Source organism: Poecilia reticulata, chromosome 10 (assembly GCF_904066995.2).
Source record: "Poecilia reticulata chromosome 10, P_reticulata-male-v2, whole genome shotgun sequence".
Taxonomy (NCBI): Eukaryota; Metazoa; Chordata; class Actinopteri; order Cyprinodontiformes; family Poeciliidae; genus Poecilia; species Poecilia reticulata.
In genome coordinates, this window is record NC_088839.1 from 13,113,299 (window position 1) to 13,125,576 (window position 12,278).

The following is a 12,278-nucleotide window of genomic DNA, read 5'->3' on the forward strand; positions in this document are numbered from 1 at the left end:
GCTCTTTAGCAGGAAGTGAATCATTGGAAGTCAAAATTGGAAATCAAAGAAGAACGCGCTAATTTTAATTTAGAACAAGCACATGCTAGCAGCAGGCATGACAGAGAAATGTTTTCAAACTTATGTGATGCAGCTTCTAAGTTGAGGAGTATCGATCTGGCAGTACAGGAGGGAAATAGAGCCGCTGCACGTAAACTCGGCGTGAACAAAACCGGAATTGGAGACGGAGAACTGCGTCCTTAATATGTCCAGCAGTTACTAGGACGCAGCCCTCTGCAGGGGTCTGATGGGAAACCGAGAGCGGCAGAGATACCAGCAGCCTGTAGCCCGGTGCGGCTGATGTATGGAAGTTTCCAGAAGGGTTCAAAAAATTTGAAGGTATGGTTTATGGTATGGTGCGCTTATAGTCCGGAAAATACGGTAATTGGTCTTAAAAGATTTTTTGAAAACAAATTAATTATCTGCAAATGCCATCTTTGAGTGTCTTTGCTGTAGTAGTGACTAGCAGCGTAATCATGTAATTTTATTATCACTAGATGGCAGTAGGTAAAGAGCATTTTACATTAAAACAAGAGAATCAGTGATGCATGAATGTTACTACATTCATGCATCACACACGACAGTGTTGTGGAACTGTTCAGGTGTATTTTTGAAGTGGACATGTTAAGTGTAATTTGAAATAAGAAATGTAAAATATGATAAAAAATATTTTTTTGTGTTTATTTGATTCATATTCAAGAAACTTTGATAAGAATGACTATATATGTAATATAGCTGGCTACAGAGTATCTTTGTTTACATTTTTGGTTGGTGGTGTGCCTTGTGATTTTTTTAATTAAAACAATGTACCTTGGCTCAAAAAAGGTTGAAAAACACTGATTTACAGCACTTTAAACTGTATTATAAGACGAGCTATATTTTCATTGTTGAAATAAGTCATCGAATCTGACCACTCATCTTTTAGTTAATTCAAACTGATTGGCTTCTTGTTACAGACAAGGGTTTTTGTGAACAGGATTTCTTTATATATCAATAAATATGCAACTTGAAGCCCTCTAAGCTGACATGATGTGATTCAGAGGGCTCAAGAGCAAACCAGGAATTACCTAAGCTCTTGAAGCTGCAGGAACGCCAGGGTCGCTGTCCAAAGTGGAGTAGGAATGAGGACCAAGAAAGAAGTGCCTTGTGTTTCTCCTTGTGGGCTGAAGCAAAGTTTGCTACAGACTACAAGGAGAAACCAAATGTCTTCTGGGAGGAAAAACCTTGCTCAGGTGAGACCATGATGGAGCTGTTTGGCCACAATTACAAGAAGTATGTCTAAGCAGTTAATGTGGGGCTATTAAACCTAAGTACACGAGACCAACTAAGCAAATTCCTCACTGGCATGTTTTAAACATTTCCCTGCTTTATCCCACCTGATCAAATAAAAAAGAGTTATTTGCAGAGTTCTGTGGAACTTGATGGTAGCCTCAGTTGATAATTGAGCAATTTGCATTTATTTTGTTAGAGGAGAGCCACATAAATGAACACATGGGACTTCTATCCTCGTGGACCGGAGTTCCCAACTTCAGTTTTTCACTAATTATAGCTGGTGATTGGAAAAGACATCAATGTCACTCGGACATGGAACGCTTTTTTTTTTTTTTTTTGCAGTGAAATGTTTAAAAAGCATCTCTTGGGGACATTTATAATGGACACAAATCATGTATTTGATCACAAGTTTGTTGATAACTTTATGGAAATTAAAATTTACGTTGCATACAGTTGCACTAAAAATAAACATAAAAACCTGAATACAAAGCAAGTTAATTTGTCAGAAGTTGCTCCATCTTATTTGGGGGTTACTACTTTACCTTTAATCATTATTTAAGAGAAAAATAAATTAAACAAATTTAACCCTGATCACAGAGCAGCACAAAACCTTAAGTGAATGGTTTATGAACTTTCTTAAGAGTCATGATGGAGGCACATATAGTAGTCTGTGTTGAGAAATACTGGTTCTATCTGCAAATAGAAATAACTTATTTTGTTATTCCAAAATTTAATTTCCTTTCATTTCCAAAAATGTAACAGTGTAACACCAGTGATGTTATGGTAGATTTTGGAACTTCACTGCCATAAAAACACACAAATCCTCAACATGAATAAACTGGAAGTTGATGTGAATGCAAATGCCAAAAAGAAAGTTCTCCTCCCCCCCCCACCTCTGAACTAGCAGCAGACTTGGGATGTGTGTGCCGGTCTGACCCAGTTTCTCCATTATCACAAAATGTCGAACATGCAAAAATGGAAAGATGAACCCTAAAATGAGAAGATTCAGAATATCCCCGAGGCATGTGGCTGGAATAAAATCTACCCAGCCCAGGCAATCTGTATGCCAAGGAGGAAGACATTCAAGTCTTTTTCGTATATTCATGTTTCACTCGTCCACTTGCTTTCGTTTCGCCCTTGCCTTCTCTCACCTCTTGGTTTCCTGTCTGAGTGGCTCTTGTCCCTGCAGACCCTCGGGCGCGCTAGGTAATAGAATCACGAGGCAAGTATTAGACAGAGAGGATGTGAGCATCTTCTTACTAAAGAGGCGGATGTCTTTTGATTGCTGCAAGTCATAACCTTCAAAACGGTCATCGTCTTATAACCAGAATGACACCGCCGCCGCCAGAGCAGCTGATTTAAAGATTCTGCTGGGATTTTTATTGGGAGCAACCATTTCTGACTTCCTGCACAGCGTTGAAAGAAATATATGGCTGCTTAGAGAGCTTGGGTTGCTGTACCTAAAGAAAACATGAAAATGGACAAAATACAGAAAACTAGGGTGAAACTTGAATCCGTTTGAGAGGAAACTTTACTTGCAGAGCACAGAATTTCATAGGTTCAGATTTTCTTTTTTATATTTGTTGAGTTAGTTATTGTTTTTAAAAGTATGTCATTCAGAGTTCAAATTAAATCAGCAGTCATCCGAGGACGTATAAATATATTCAGAAAAAGAACTGAATAGGATTGCCATCGCTGAAACTTTCTAAATAAAGTAAATGTGTTTTTTTTTTCATGCTACGCTATGAGAAAATAATAGAAAGTACAAACTTAGAATAAATTCCTCTAACCTTCGCAGACATGGAAGAGCTTCAACATTTACACAATGAACTATGCTGAAGTTTTTTCTTTTTTAAAGTTAAAAAGCTGAAACGATGCTGCTGATGCACATTCATAAAAATGAGCCCGAAATCTAAAAATATCAATCCTCTCCTCCTTCCAACTGGATTCCACACACACACACACGCACGCACGCACGCACGCACGCACACACACACACACACACACACACACACACACACACACACTCAAGAAATATGGCTTCCTGTGGCGCCAGCTGTAGGTTTTCATGTGTATTTCTGCTGCTGTTTATTCCCCCCCGTTCCCTCTCCCTTATCTAATGCCTTTCACTGCAGATGGTTCAACAAACAAACTGCAGCCATTTGATTCATGTTTCATAGAAGCAAGCCAATTACCGAAAACGAATTCTTTCACAAATTTCTGTGAGTGACGTAAATGAAAGCGTTTCGGAGCCCGGCTCTCTCTGCATCATGGCAATGTCTGTCTTGGGGTCCAATTTACAACAGGGTGCGCCGATGGAAGCATTAGGCTTGCTTGCCGCAGTAGGAGGGTGGTATCATGATTAATTTAGGCTTGTTTTGTTAGTGCAGGAAGCCACAGAAAAGCTCATTACAATCAGCTGGTTTTTGTCACAGTCTGGGCTCCCTCTCATCTCCCATAGAGAAGCGGGGCGATACAGCTTTCCTGAATATGCATTGATGATGATTGCATGATTTATGCATGAGCTTCGTGGCACCTTAAGACCATCTAGCCGAATAGAAGTCCTTGAAACTCCGAAATTGGAGCTTTTCTCACTATTCTTTAAATGTTTGTTTCAAGCACTCCTCCACATCAGTCACAGGCCACAGTGAAATGTATGAAAACACAACTGAGTAATGAGGAGGAAAAGATAACAGCGGCTTGTTTGCTTTAATATTTACCAAGTACTTCTGCGAAGCCATTAGGAAACATGATGTAAGCTGTCATGTTTCCTTGCAGACTACATTCGATGTTCACTTTGTATGTTTCCATTTGACTTTGGGCTTTCAACTGACTATTATATGCGCAATTAGGCTGTTATATTGGCATAATTGGCAGTAAAAAATGGCTTGCCAGGAAAAAGAATTGAACCAGGACAATGATTGATGGTTATATGAGAGTTGCCAGACTGATGTGTGCATTGACCTTCGAGGAAGCTGAGCTCATGCGGTTGTTGACCCTTTTATGCGTCCAGACAAGGCCTCCCAGACACTCAAGAGTGTGTGCTGCTGTTGCAGCGGGCCCCCGGGGGGCCTCCTGTTAGCTTTGATAGATGATGATGATGATGCACTTGGCTTACTACTCATCCCACAAATGTTTCTGCAGTTACCTCTTATCAACAGCACCTGACTCTTGAGTAGGGCCGTGTAAAAAGAATATTACGAATCTTCATTTGCCAATAGGTCAGTGGTGAAAAGGATTTGGGAAATAAAAAAGGCATTTTTTTTTTTTTTTTTTTTTAGAAATTATAAAATCATTATGGGTATTTCCAAAACAGATTTTCATTATCCAGCTTAGTAAAATACAACATTTTGTTTTGTTCTAAATTTAACAGTTGATTGAATTCAGTATGAAGAAAAACTTTCAGAAATGGATTAACGTTTCTGCTCTTCGGCTATTAAAAACTTTAGCCAAGAAGAGAGAAACTTTTTTTTTTTCACTTCATCAAACCCATTCAAATCTGTGGTCCAGCTTTAATGGGATTAATGTTTGTAACAACCAACTTGATGTCTGTTGCACTTCTTCAGCTCCACAGTCATGTGTTGATAGATTGTAAAGGTGAAGAAAAATAATACAAGATTTTGAAATTTATCATTTGCCTTCCACATCATAAATGTGCATTTTATTTCACGAAGACAAAGCCTGTTTGCAATTTAATTTTGATTAACCAGAACAAAATCTTTGCGCATCTAAGCTGAGTCCATACAGAGGCAACAAAGAATTGCAAAAGTTTTGGCACTGATTGAAAACAAGCAACTGCCTGGTGAAACATCCTTCTAATCCTAATTGGTCCATAAAAATGGTACTGAAGGGGCACCCAAGAGAAACAAGGAAAACACTGTGGAGGGGTTCACTAAACTGTGGAAAAACACACGTTGACAAATTTATTTCTTTAAAGCATTCGCACCGTGAAAAAAAAAGAGAGAGGGGAAGCCTGAATTTGGGAAACAAAAAACAAAGCAGCGGAGAATGTTACACCTTGTTAGAGCTTCATGCATGATTGAATTTAAAAGCAGACACAATTTAATAGGATGCAACACACTCAAAATCACTTCTGACGGTCACAGTCAGTGGAAACAAGCCATTTCTCTTTTGAACCAAAGTTCAAACGGAGCTGAGGACCCAGTATGTAGTATGCAGTCGAAAATCTGCTTGCTTCTCTGGGTGTAAGCTTATTTGGACCAACAATATAATTGCCTTTAAACTAATCTGCATAAATAGGCACCCAGCGCTGCTTTCAGCATGATTGTATTTACTAGGTGATATTTATGATTGCGAAACTGAGGCGGTCTCGTGCTGTGCTCAAGCTGCGTCAAAAGCTGGAACTTGGATCAAGGAGGGACGTTACTGTCTGTGTTCCAGTGACAGAACAAAAACCCAGAAAGGAAGAAGAGATTATAGCCAACTAATCATGACTTCCTACCATTACTCTTCCGAGCTAACAAGATTTTTCACTGTTTTTCATTTAGAGTGTCTATAAAAAGTCTTTCATGAAATGCTTCACAGAGTAACCTAGGCCCAAAAAACATTCATCACCTAAGCAGTCATCACCTTTAATGTTCAGTGCAGCCATGTTGGATTTTGAGGATCCTCCAGCTGTCCAACTTGTAATCCAGAATTAGTGGGCATTCAGTTATTCCATATAAAATCTCCAAATTTCACCCAGACGGGGATTTAAAGCGTCTTGTACCAAAAACATTAGCTATAGTACACAGTACAGAAGCTACTGAATGACATACTGAGCAGGTTCTTGAGTCACTTGTCTTTATTTCTGTGCCATATTGTGTGTGTGAGTAAAAAAACCATCTGCCTGGTTCTGTAGTAAAAGTGCCATTGTGCCTAACATCAATCAAGGTCTCCAAGTAAGTCAATTAGCATGACACCAAGTGTCGTATGTCAAGTCTAGAGCTGCTCTTCTCATATGAATAAACAAAGAGTCGCTGGCAGATTACCGGGCGTAGATCATTGCGACCGACAGCTCGCTCTCAGCTTTGACTCACCATCCGATAAAAGCTTTCTAAAAAGTTCCACCTCAGACAGTTTTACTTCGATCTGAAGAGGAGACGGTGTCAGTTAGCCGATCAGCAGCAACACACACACAAAAAAAAGTTCAAACCAATCTTTGTGTCCACTTTGCATAGGAAATCTCGTTTCTCACGACTCTCGCTTTCTCTCCCACCTATTTTACCCCCCTCCCACTCTCACTCTACTCTCCAGCTTTCTTCTCCTCTCTCTCTCTCTCTCTCTCTCTCATCTCCCAACGCGGAGCCGGATCTCTTCCATATTCCTTTTGCTCAGGCCTGCGTGCTGAGACAGACTTATTTAAGAAGCTCCTGGCGGGCTGGGCGGTGGTGGATGTGGCAGCTGTGCAATCGAGGCTGATGTGGCCCTTCCTACCGCAGGAGAGCAAATCCCTTTGAGGGGGTCTCCAGATGGGCTCGGTTTGAGGCAGTTCACCCCTGGTCCTCCTAGATGAACGGCATACGGGATAATACTGCATATCTGAATGCCTAATGAGGGCAGAGAGTAATTAATTACGTGGATGCATTTTGATCCGTACTTACATGCCGCACCTGATGCCTTTCCATCTTCAGCCAGCAGAAGTGACTAGCAGCATACCATTATTAGCATGCTGGGAGAAATTGCTGTAGCATCTCAATTGGAAAATCCTGACTTTGACTTGGCCTCTCCAAAACCCTAGTTTGTTTTTTTGTTTTTTTTCTTGAGGTCATTCAGAGGTAAACATGTTGGAGTGTGGAATGGATTGTACTTCAGTTCAAGGTCACAAAGGTGCCGATTACGATTCTTCTACTGGATTTTCTGATAGAGAGCAAGTCGCGCAAAAAATATTCCCACCGCCACACGTTATTATCGATATGGGTCATGTGTTCACTCAATGCCAAATGTAACCCAGCCCGGCCATCGTCTTCCTGTGCAGTTACACACACAAAAAAAATTCTCACTTCCAGCACAGTCTGGATTTTCTCCCCTTGACTTGGAATCGTCTCTGGTAGATTTTTGACCGGACCAATCAGCGAACAGAAGTAGACATAGTTGTGAACGATGATGTCAACCATCTATCTGTGCTGTTTTAGAATTGTAGTCTACTGGTAGTTTTAGCGTTGGCTGCGGAGGAAGTGAACAAAGTCGGTCAGTCCGCGTCGGCCACGCTTCCGAATATTGAGTTAACGTTAACAGATCGGCACTTTTCCCTCTTCACAGTGGAGAGTGGAAGATGGTTGTTTAAAGTGCAGGTGACTTCCGGTAAGTTTCCAAGCATTGAACTGGTGCATTACATGCTTTACGGGAAAAGGTTAGCGACTTGGTAAATTGAAAACCTCATCACAGTCCGTGCCTTCCAGAAGCAATCGTTTCTCAACATCCAAGGGCCCAGAAATCTGTACGAAGCAAAGCGTAGGACAAGGAAATGTTTTTTTTTTTTTTTTTGTGTTTTTTTTTTTTTTACCAGGGTAGATGTTATCAGGTAACCAACAACATTTTTATGGCAAATGTGAGATGGTTCTTTAAGTTCTGTTTGGTCAGGCGTGGCCTCTCTCTTTCCATTTGTTAAATTGTGAACACTGACCCTAACTGAAGTGAGTAAGGTAGCGAAACAGAAGTCAGCTGTCCAGAAAAAAAAGAGGTTTATTACAGTCATTTCATGGTCGGTTACTTTTTCCAGACAGAGCCAGGTTGGTTGGTTTTGTTAGCTTTTCTACGGTGGCCCTGAGGTGCAAAGCACTGCAACTTTAACAAAGCACAATTACAAATACAAAAACACTTCAACATTACGGAAAACACTTCAACATTACCGAAAACACAACGACATTAAGGAAAACACAACGACATTACCGAAAACACAACACATTAAGGAAAACACAACGACATTACCGAAAACACAACACATTAAAGAAAACACAACACATTAAGAAAACGGAAAAGGTAGGTCCCAGTGGGAGACATATGAATTCGCTGATTGGACTACAGCTCGTTTTACTTTTGAACCGGAAGTTATTCTGGCGTGCTCAGTTTGAGTGAGAAGCAAAGCGGGAATACGGTCGTCATTTATTGCCCAAACTGGGAAAAAGCTGATTGAGCTGTCACCAAACTTTTGCAGCAGTTGTGGCAAGAGGCTTCAAGAAATGTATATGGAAGATACTCCACAATGTTCAAGTAAGTTAAGCATAAAGAAGTATTTATCTGTCATATGGATGTAGTAACTTGCTTATGCTAGCGGGACTCCAGACCGCGTCCACTGTCACTTAGTTGTTCATTGTAAATGCAATTAAAAGTAAAAAAAAAAATCTAGATGTAGTTCAGCAGCATTGTATTATATTAGTAGTAAGGTCCGTTACAGCCTTATGCACTTTTTCTAGGATAATTTGTGTCCTTCTGGTTCTTTTGCACTGCGATCAAGCTTGCCGCCTTTTCGAAGCGAAGCCGCACTCAGTTTAGACATGTGCTAACTTTACTTCAGTTTGTTATACATATTATTGTCTGTTTGCATGGCTGTGATGTGCGACATTTTTTCTTTAATTTACTAATAGCACAACAGACTGTCCCATCCTGCTCTGCACCAGTCCTCAGCACCTTCCTTGAATACAGAAAAAAAAAACCATGAGGAGCGACAAAAGTATTCTCTTGGAAGAAAGGGGTTAAAGCAAAAGGAAAAAGTGAAAGTTCGGGTAGGTCCGTTATGGCTCAGTCCAAAAACAAGCAGCTTTTAACTAATAGACTTGCTTAAACAAAGTACAACGGTAAACAGTGAGCTATTTATGGTTATAAATATTTTCAAACAATTGTAAAGCTTGATGCTCAAAAATCAATATCGATGACATACTTTCAGTTGTTCATACCTGCCACCGACTTTATGACACTGTAATTTACTATGAAAAAGTAATTGGGTATAAAAAAATTTGATCAAATTAGAGATATGAAATTACTTGATCAGATATCAAATTTAACCAGCTTTTTTCTTTGTTTTTGTGTTTTATCTTTAGTTGGTAATAGATCTTTGCGTGCCCTTCTGAAAAATTGTATGAAATACTGGAATATATTGTGCAATACTTGTTAAATTCTGTATCAATGATGATAAACTTGTATAATCCATTCAGAATTTTAGGTACAATAGCCATTGTCTTCTTTGTACTCATAAGTAAAAATAATTATTTCGAATCATTGTTTACCATTACAATATGCATGGCATATGAATATTTTTTCAATGTGATTTATAAAAATTGAATGTTGCATGACACAATATCAATTTGTTGCTGTGAAAACTTTTTTCTAGTTTAAATTTGATATTGTGTTACTTTTATTTTTGAATTTTGGAGCACTGTGCAAGATTCTTTACTTTGTATATGTAGTTTCTTTTTCCCCTGTACATATTGAACTACAATGTTCACGTTTACACAGGACTTAGAATAAATCATATCTATGCCACGAATAAAGTATATTGCTTATGTTTCTGTCCTAACAGATTCAAAGATGGACTGGGAAGTCTAGGATTCTTTGCTGCACTGCAGAAGCATTCCAGGGTCCTTTCCCCAATCCTGTGTTTCTCTGCGAAGGCCCTGACTGCTTCAGACTTGGAGACAATGTTTAAACCAGTTCTGAGCCCAGTAGGAAGCAATAGGCGGCAAAAGGAGGGCAAAACAATCGTTTTCTGGGCAGATTATTTGCTTGACTGCGAAGGTTAGTAAGGACGGATTGTGTTTTATTCTAAAATTGGGCTTTTTGTTTGTTTAATTGGGAGGACATCAGAAATAAAATCCATTGTGCAATGGATCATCTATTGACTACATTGTTTATCATCTTTCAGAGAAAACAACTGCTGTGTCTCTGGAGGAAGTCTTCATGTTCTCTACAGGTCTCGCAACGATTCCACCAGCAGGCATGGTGCCATCCCCACATCTAGAATTTCTGATGGATTCACCTTTTCCTCTCACAAACACCTGCGCAAACACACTCAAACTGCCGCTTTTGGATTCTTACACTGCTTTTAGGGCCAACATGGACTTTGGGATACAGAACGCACCGGGATTTGGATGCTACTGAAACAAAGATTTCTTCCAGTCTTGTTGAATATAAAACATTAATTAAAAATACATAATTTGATATGTTTTCACATAATTTAAAACATAGCAATGTTTTGCTACCTAGACAGACATAAATGTTAAATGTGTTACAAAAACCTAGTTTGTTTTGAAAAACCTTTTTCCTGTTCTTTTTTTTTTCTCACAGCTGTAAGAAAACCAATAGGCTACTCATAACTTTGTTAGAATTGTATTAAGAGTGTAATGTGCACATTTTATCTTCATAGTTCACACTGAATGCACAATTTGGTGTATAAAAAAGTTTAATGCACTTGTTGCTGTTCTGAGTAACAATGAGGTTTCATTTTAGCAAAATGAACAGGAGACAAAATATTAAACGATTTGATTCTCGTTTGTGTCTACAGCCTCGCTATGTCCTTAAGCAAGAAATACAGTTCCATAGCTGACTCCCAGTCTTCTGACTGCTGTTGTCCATGTTGTTGCATGGCTTGCTGTAGGTATTCCTCAATGTCTTTATCACCACACAACTCTGTCACCTGACTTGCTTCTGGGAAAACATCCAGATCGCTGTCCTCAACAGGAAATCCACAATCTCTTGAACCATATCTGCAAAGTCAGAATATAATAAGTCATAGAATTGTGACAGATATTTTCTATATTTTCTACAAGTAATTCAAATTGTCTTTTTTTTTTTTTGGCGGCTATATGACCCAGTATAAGTGAGCACTATCAGTGACAGGTTATACAGTGTATCACAAGAGTAAACTCACATTTCTGCAGATCTTTATATCTTTTTGTGGGACAACACTGAAAATGACACTTTGACACAATAAAAATAGTCTGCAGCTTATATAACAGTGAAAAAAGACGAGCAGTCCTCAACTTGGACATTATGGGATGTAGTCTCAGGGTTTTACTCACATTTATAAAAATAAATGTTTGAAACAAATTCAATATGGCATGTAAACTGTCAAAACGACAGCGATGTGACTCAACTCCATAGGTACTTCCTCTGGAGTTGTCATGACAACAATAAACTCTAAGATTCTTGACACAGTTTATATAATGCTGGGCAATGACAGAAGGATTGTTGTTTGTTGCCCCACAAACAAGCCACATCATTCTTCTCGAAAAACCATCAATGCATCCTGAGATGGCCAAGCCGAATGGCTTCAGTTTGTCGTAGCCATCTACATGCCATGTGTAATTGGGCCCCATAGAGTGATACGTGCGTCTTGTAAATCTGCGAGTCCTCAGAGCGATGCCTTAGGGATTCAGCTGCTTCAGCAGTCTCATTACAAGATCACGTTTAACTCGCAGGTTGTGTTTTTGTTTCAGAACTTGCCACATGGTCCGATAGCCAAATAATTGCCCTGGTCCTCTCAGCTCGGTCATAATGGCACGCCTCACTTCAGGAAGTGGAGAGTAGTTGCCTCTTCTATGCAATCCTTCTTCTTTCAAATGAGACTTTAGTGTCCGCATACTAAGTGACACATCGTGGTTGGTCCGTAGCATGTCTAGTATCACCTCATATGTGTGTCCTGACTCAAAATATTCGCGAATAGTAGTGGTAAGGTGTGGATCACCAAGCACATTCATGTTTTTAAAAAACACGTAAAGCCAGAATAACTTCCGGTTCAAAAGTAAAACGAGCTGTAGTCCAATCAGCGAATTCATATGTCTCCCACTGGGACCTACCTTTTCCGTTTTCTTAATGTGTTGTGTTTTCTTTAATGTGTTGTGTTTTCGGTAATGTCGTTGTGTTTTCCTTAATGTGTTGTGTTTTCGGTAATGTCGTTGTGTTTTCTTTAATGTGTTGTGTTTTTCTTAATGTCGTTGTGTTTTCCTTAATGTGTTGTGTTTTCGGTAATG

General features: G+C 39.3%; 2 long non-coding RNA genes across 3 annotated transcripts; one reads left to right on the plus strand and one right to left on the minus strand.

Annotated features, from left to right (window-relative positions):
• The first annotated feature begins 8,064 nt into the window (after positions 1 to 8,064).
• LOC103461495 (uncharacterized) lies at positions 8,065 to 10,796 on the plus strand. 2 transcript variants are annotated; one of them, XR_014089382.1, is made up of 4 exons: positions 8,065 to 8,523; positions 8,898 to 9,035; positions 9,830 to 10,044; positions 10,172 to 10,796. It is a non-coding gene; the product is annotated as an uncharacterized LOC103461495 (long non-coding RNA). The 2 variants fall into 2 exon arrangements; XR_014089381.1 differs by having other exon boundaries at positions 8,065 to 9,035.
• LOC145553143 (uncharacterized) lies at positions 10,691 to 12,042 on the minus strand. The gene is made up of 2 exons (XR_014089380.1): positions 11,177 to 12,042; positions 10,691 to 11,012 (listed from the first exon to the last, which is right to left on the minus strand). It is a non-coding gene; the product is annotated as an uncharacterized LOC145553143 (long non-coding RNA).
• Between the last annotated feature and the right edge of the window lie 236 nt (positions 12,043 to 12,278).